Source organism: Lynx rufus, unplaced genomic scaffold (genome assembly GCF_022079265.1).
Source record: "Lynx rufus isolate CCGP_SWC_20201006 ecotype Redwood Valley unplaced genomic scaffold, mLynRuf1.p SCAF_7, whole genome shotgun sequence".
Lineage (NCBI taxonomy): Eukaryota > Metazoa > Chordata > Mammalia > Carnivora > Felidae > Lynx > Lynx rufus.
Window position 1 is genome coordinate 14,486,519 of NW_025814889.1, and position 6,000 is coordinate 14,492,518.

Here is a 6,000-nt window from a genome sequence, read left to right on the forward strand (position 1 = left end):
CAGACTCCCTGCTTGTCAGTCTCGCTGTGCCTCTGGCCTGGGGACAGTCCTGATAGTAAGAGACCTCCATTTGAGCCCCTGCTCGGTGACCTCGGGCCTCAGTCTCTGAGTTTTTGCTTTCTCACCTGTGTAGTAGGGGTGTAACATGAACTCTACCAGGTTACCTTCTGTCTGTCTGTCTGGAGAGCCTTCCTGCCTGCTGTTGGAAAAGAATTCCATCTTGGATTTCACCTTGGGGTGAAAACTCGGCTCATGAGATTTCCCTTACTCAAGTGGGTAGGTGATTATTAGAATGGATTACAAATGGGGATTGTATTGAATAAGGATTTAACACACCACGGTTGAGTTTGTTCATTAAGGTGTTATTAGAACTACAGATGTAAGTGAGATTTGGTTGCTACGTCTTAGAAGCCCAAAACTTATTGCAGTGATTATTAACATTGTAAGTGAGGTCACAGACCCACATTGGGGAATGTATGACAACTGTGACCCTGTCCCACAAGAAGTTGGATTGTTTGGGACCTTGAATATTTTAAACGTAGTTCTAGTTTTTCTGTGTAGTCCCAGCAGATGTGTGCACCATCGTTGTTAGAAAAAGAGTATTTTTGGTTGGTCAGGGTACAGAATCATTAGTGGGCAAATGAATAACCTCAACATCAGTAGTAAAGATTACAATACCCACCATTACTGAGACTTTACCTTGAGCCAGAAAATTCATGCCAAATATTTAGAATTCCCATGACAACCCATTTCCCAGGTAAGGAAAACAAGAAAAGAAACAAAGCAACTTATTCAAGGATGCAGAGCTACTGAGTAGTAGGACCTGTGCCAGGGGTCCACTCCGACCTCAGAAATGTCCACTAGTTTAACCTCTGGCTTCAACATCTGGCAAGATTGTGTATTTCAGTTAGGATTCTGGGGCTCTGCCACATGGGCAAAAATGGTACCAATCTCCTTGAAATTATAAAAATGAGGAGATGAGAAGTGTGCCCTCATAGGAAATTTGGCACATGAAAAAAACTCACCATGTTTTGTTTGTTTGTTTGTTTTTCTGGGGCAGTGTGATTTTGACATGGCATATTTCTCCTATTAAATTTTTACATAATCATATGTGCATTTATGTGACAAAATGTTTTAATTTAATTCTGCAAGACAGCTAGCAATTGCTCGCAATTGCTTTCTCGCTCAGAATATTTGTTTGGCATTAGTCACTTGGTTTAATATGGAACACCAGTTAGTGCGAACACGAAAAGAAGTGCATTGACAGGGAGGAAAATATTATTGCATAATATAACCACTGTGTTGATAGAATGAGTTAGTGTTCTTCAGTAGAGATGTTTAGCATTAATGCTGATTTGGAGCTTGGTGAAAAAATACTTGTGCTGTGAGTCTTCTACTCAAAATACTTTCCTAGCCAAACATTTCTTTTCATGCTTAGAAAATTGTTTGAAATTACATACGCTGATAGGATACATACTGTGTTTATATGCCAGTTAATCATGGGATGCATTTTTTTTTCTCCAATTAGTCATTTTTACAGATTCGGGACTGGTGTAAATTTGGTGTGCAGTACAAAGTGTTTCCCAGGTCTCTCTGGCAATTCTGAGATTTTCACATTCCATCTTCTTCATGAGGAAGAGGTGAGCAGAAAAGAAAAAAAACATCCATTGATCATCTAGTATGTGAAGATATCTTTGATATCTTACTTAGTATGTGCAGTGTAGTATTCACCAAGTTCTTGTGAATGAGATGAAGATCCTTTTCAACCTCATTTTACATATGATATATGTATAGAAGTATTTCGGTTGCCCAAATCCACCCTAGGGGCAAATATTCAGAGATGAGACCAGGCTTTTTTGTATCTCATTGTACTGAGCTGTGCAAAGTCGTCCTGTCTTTGAAAGCATGGGTGACATTGACTGTTCTCTGGACTTAGGGCCACCATGGCTTACTGGCATTCAGGGGAAGGGTACGAGGGAGAGACAAGACCAGCCTAGCGTCTGAACCTTGCTATGTTCTGATCATGTGATTATGGGCAGTAACTTCATGTCTTAACTTTAGGTAGTACGCTTTAAGATGGGAAAACTTCTAGTGTTGTTGAAAAGTCTTAGGACAAGTCCAGTGGCTGACGCAGGGACACCATAACAGTGGTATCTGTAATTATAACTGAAAGACTTTGAGAAGGTCATACTTGACACACTGTAGGAACTAATGCTGAACTTGACCCACGGTGTGGCTTTTTTCTCTAGTTGGCCTCTTTTTTCTGATGCTTACCAAGAATCTTTATGCTAAGGAATAAAACAAGAGAAGATGTTTTCAACTGGCTACTATTGAGTGTAAATTAGAGTGGAGAACAATCACAGCTTAATTCCTTTAACTTTGTTAACAAATGTGTGAGGCGGGCGTAATTATTCCCATTTTACAGCAGAGGAATTAGAATTCAACCGTTAAGTAGCCAGCACGCTGCCTGGTCTAGCAGCTAGATTTTACGATCTCAAGTCCAGTGTTCTTTCTGCTCTATTGTCCATCTTCCTGGAATGGACTGGGATGAGCCTAAAATATCAATGGTATCTCGTGTTACTTATTTAGCAATTAGTGTTTGATTTATTATTTTTTTTAATTTTTTTTTCAACATTTATTTATTTTTGGGACAGAGAGAGACAGAGCATGAACGGGGGAGGGGCGGAGAGAGAGGGAGACACAGAATCGGAAACAGGCTCCAGGCTCCGAGCCATCAGCCCAGAGCCCGACGCGGGGCTCGAACTCACGGACCGCGAGATCATGACCTGGCTGAAGTGGGACGCTTAACCGACTGCGCCACCCAGGCGCCCCTAGTGTTTGATTTAAAAAAAGAAGTTTTTTAATGTTTGTTTATTTTTGAGGGAGACAGAGACAGAATGCGAGTGGGTTAGGGGCAGAGAGAGAGGGAGACACAGAATCCGAAGCAGGCTCCAGGCTCCGAGCTGTCAGCACAGAGCCCGACACGGGGCTCGAACTCACGGGCTATGAGATCATGACCTGAGCCAAAGTCGGACGCTCAACAGACTGAGCCACCCAGGCGCCCCAGTGGTTGATTTTGAGAGAAGAGGAATATGTTGGTTTCCTTAGCCTTTACCTGTCTCTTTTGTTTAGTTTGTCTATGAGTATTATACGTCCCTATCACTAACATCCTTTTTCATTTGAGATAGAGTTGATCTATAACATTGTATTAGTCCAAGCCGTAAAATTTAATGATTTGATATACGTATACCGTATTGCAAAGCGATTATCACGGTAAGTTTGCTGGAGCATCCATCACCAAACATAGTTACAGAGTTTTATTCTTATGATGAGAACGTTGAAGATCTACCTTCTTGGCAACATTGAAATATATAGTACAGTATTGTTGGTTATATTCACCATGCTGAACATTAGATCCCCAGGACTTAATTACCTTGTAACTAGGAGTTTGTACCTTTTGACCATCTTCATCCACTTCAAGCACCTCTCACCCCACCCCCATCCCTGCCTCTGGCAACCACCAGTATGTTCTCCGAGTCTATGAGTTCGTTTCTTTTTGATGCACATATAAGTGAGATAATACAACCTTTGTGTCTGACTTATTTCACTCAGCATAATACCCTCTAGGTCCATCCATGTTGTCACAAATAGCAAGGTTTTCCTTTTTCTCCTGGATGAATAGTATTCCATTGTAAATGTATACCACATCTTTATCCATTCATCCAATCATGGACTTTTAGGCTGTTTACATATCTTGGCTGTTGTGAATAATGCTACAGTGAACATAGGGGTACACACATCTCTTCGATAACATGTTTTCATTTCCTTTGGAGATGCACCCTGAAGTAGGATTTCTGGCATTTCTGTTTTTAAGGTTTTGAGGAACCTCCGTACTGTTCTCCATAGTGGCTGAATTGGGACACAATCCCACCAACAGTGCACAAGGATTCCCTCTTCTGCACCTTTGCCAATTTTATTATCCCTCATCGTCTGGATGATAACCATTCATATAGGTGTGGGGTGATACTGTGGTTTTAACTTGCATTTCACTAATGATTACTGATGTTGAGTTCCTTTTCATGGACCTGTTGACCATTTGGATGTCTTCTTTGGAAAAATGTCTATTCAGTTTCTGTGCCCATTTTTAAATCCAATTGTTTGGGTTTTTTATTGACTTGTAGGAGGTTTTCTTTTAAAGTAAATTTTGGATATTCAATCATTATCTGTTGGGCTTGCCAATATTCTCTCCCATTCTGTAGGTTGTCTTTTCATATGATGATGGTTCCTCTTGCAATGCAGAAGGTTTTAAGTTTAATAGAGTCCCATATGTAGATTTTATTTTTTGTTTGTGCTTTTGGAGAAGTATCCAAAAAAATCATTACTAAGACCAATGTCAAGGAACTTCTTCCCTATGTTTTCTTCTAGGAGTTTCATGATTTTGGAATGTTATGTTTAAGTTTTTAATCAGTTTTGAGTTAATTTTTGTTGGTGGAGTAATACAGGGGTCCGATTTAATTTTTCTGCATGTATTTATCCAATTTTCCCATGATCATTTGTTGAAAAGACTATCCTTTCCCTTCCAGATGTCCCTTATCAAATATTAGTTGATTATATAGGTGGGGGTTTCTGTCTCTATTCTGTTCCATTGGTCTTTGTGTCTATTTTCATTCCAGAACCACCTGCCGTGATACTAGTTTGAAATCAGGAAATGTGATGCCTCTGTCTTTTTTTTCTGATTTCTCATGATTTCTTTGGCTTTTTGGGGTCTTTTGTGGTTCATTACACATTTTGAGATTGTTTGCACTATTTCTGTGAGAAATGTCATTAGAATTCTGATAAGTATTGTATTGAATCTATATAGTGCTTTGGGTATCATGGATAATTTAATATTAATTTTTTCTTTCATTCTGTTAATATAGTGTATCACGTTTATTGATTTGTATTTGATGAATCATTCTTGCATCCTAGGGATAAATCCCACATGGTCATGGTATGTGATCCTTACAGTAAATTCTTGACTTTGGTTTGCTAACATTGTGTTGAGCATTTTTGCCTCTTTGTTCATCTGGGATTTTGGTCTATAGTTTGCTTTTCTTTTTTTTTCTTTTTTTTTTTTTTTGAGTGTCCTTATCTGGCTTTGGTATCAAAGTAATACTGGCCTTGTAAAATGAGTTTGCAAGGTTTTCTGTCTCTTCTGATTTTGGAACAGTATGGGATGGATTGGTGTTACTTTTTTAAACATGTGGCCAAATTCACCAGTGAAGCCATCTGGTCCTGGACTTTTCTTTCTTGGGAGGTTTCTAGTTACCAGTTCAATCTCCTTACAGTAGTGAATCTGAATATATTTTTTATTCATGATTCAATTTTGATAGGTTGTGTGTCTCCAGGAATTTACCCATTTCTTATACGTGTTTTCACATAATTGTTCATAATAATCTCTTGTGATCCTTTATATTTCTGTGGCATCCACTGTAACTTCATGTTCATTTCTGATTTCATGAGTCCTCTCTCTTTTTGTCTTGGTGAGTCTAATTGTCACTTAAAAAATATTTAAAAAAACTCAGCTGTTAGTTTCACCAATCTTTTCTGTTTTCTGTTTGTGTCTATTTCATTTATTTCCCACCTGACCTTTGTTCTTTTCTTCCTTTTTCTAAATTTGGGCTTAGTTCTTCTTTTTTCACTTTCTTGAGGTATAAAGTTAGGTCGTTTATTTGAGACTGTTCTTGTTTCTTAATGTTAAGTGTTGATTGGTATAAAATTCCCTCATCCCATAAGTTTTTGAATGTTGTATTTCCATTTTCATTTGTCTGCAGATATTTTCTGAATTCTCCTTTGATTTCTTCTTTGGCCTGTTCAGTAAGTAGCATGTTGTTTAATCTCCATGTATTTCTTAAATTTTCCAATTTTCTCCTTGTAATTGCTTTCTAGCTTCATGCCATTGTGGTCACAAAAGATGCTTTACAGGGTTTTATTTTTTTATGTGAAAAATGTTTTTCTAAT